The sequence below is a fragment of the Nanorana parkeri genome, unplaced genomic scaffold (genome assembly GCF_000935625.1).
Source record: "Nanorana parkeri isolate BGI_ZX_2015 unplaced genomic scaffold, ASM93562v1 scaffold2977, whole genome shotgun sequence".
NCBI classification, from domain to species: domain Eukaryota; kingdom Metazoa; phylum Chordata; class Amphibia; order Anura; family Dicroglossidae; genus Nanorana; species Nanorana parkeri.
In genome coordinates this window covers 84504-84988 of record NW_017309245.1, presented here as the reverse complement: position 1 = coordinate 84988, position 485 = coordinate 84504, and positions in this window count along the sequence as shown.

Below are 485 nucleotides of genomic sequence, written 5' to 3'. Positions count from 1 at the left end.
GGAAGTCATTGATCACACACAGGAACCCATTGATCACACACGGGAAGTAATTGATCTCACACAGGAACCCATTGATCACACAGAGGAAGTCATTGATCACACATAGGGACCCATTGGTCACACACAGGGACCCATTGATCACACACAGGAAGTCATTGATCACACACAGGAAGTCATTGATCACACACAGGAAGTCATTGATCACACACAGGAAGTCATTGATCACACACAGGAAGTCATTGATCACACACAGGAAGTCATTGATCACACATAGGGACCCATTGGTCACACACAGGGACCCATTGATCACATACAGGAAGTAATTGATCACACACAGGGACCCATTGATCACACACAGGAACCCATTGATCACACACCGTAAGTCATTGATTACACACAGGATGTCATTGATCACACACAGGAACTCATTGATCACACACAGGAACCCATTGATCACACACAGGAACCCCTTCACCACCAACACA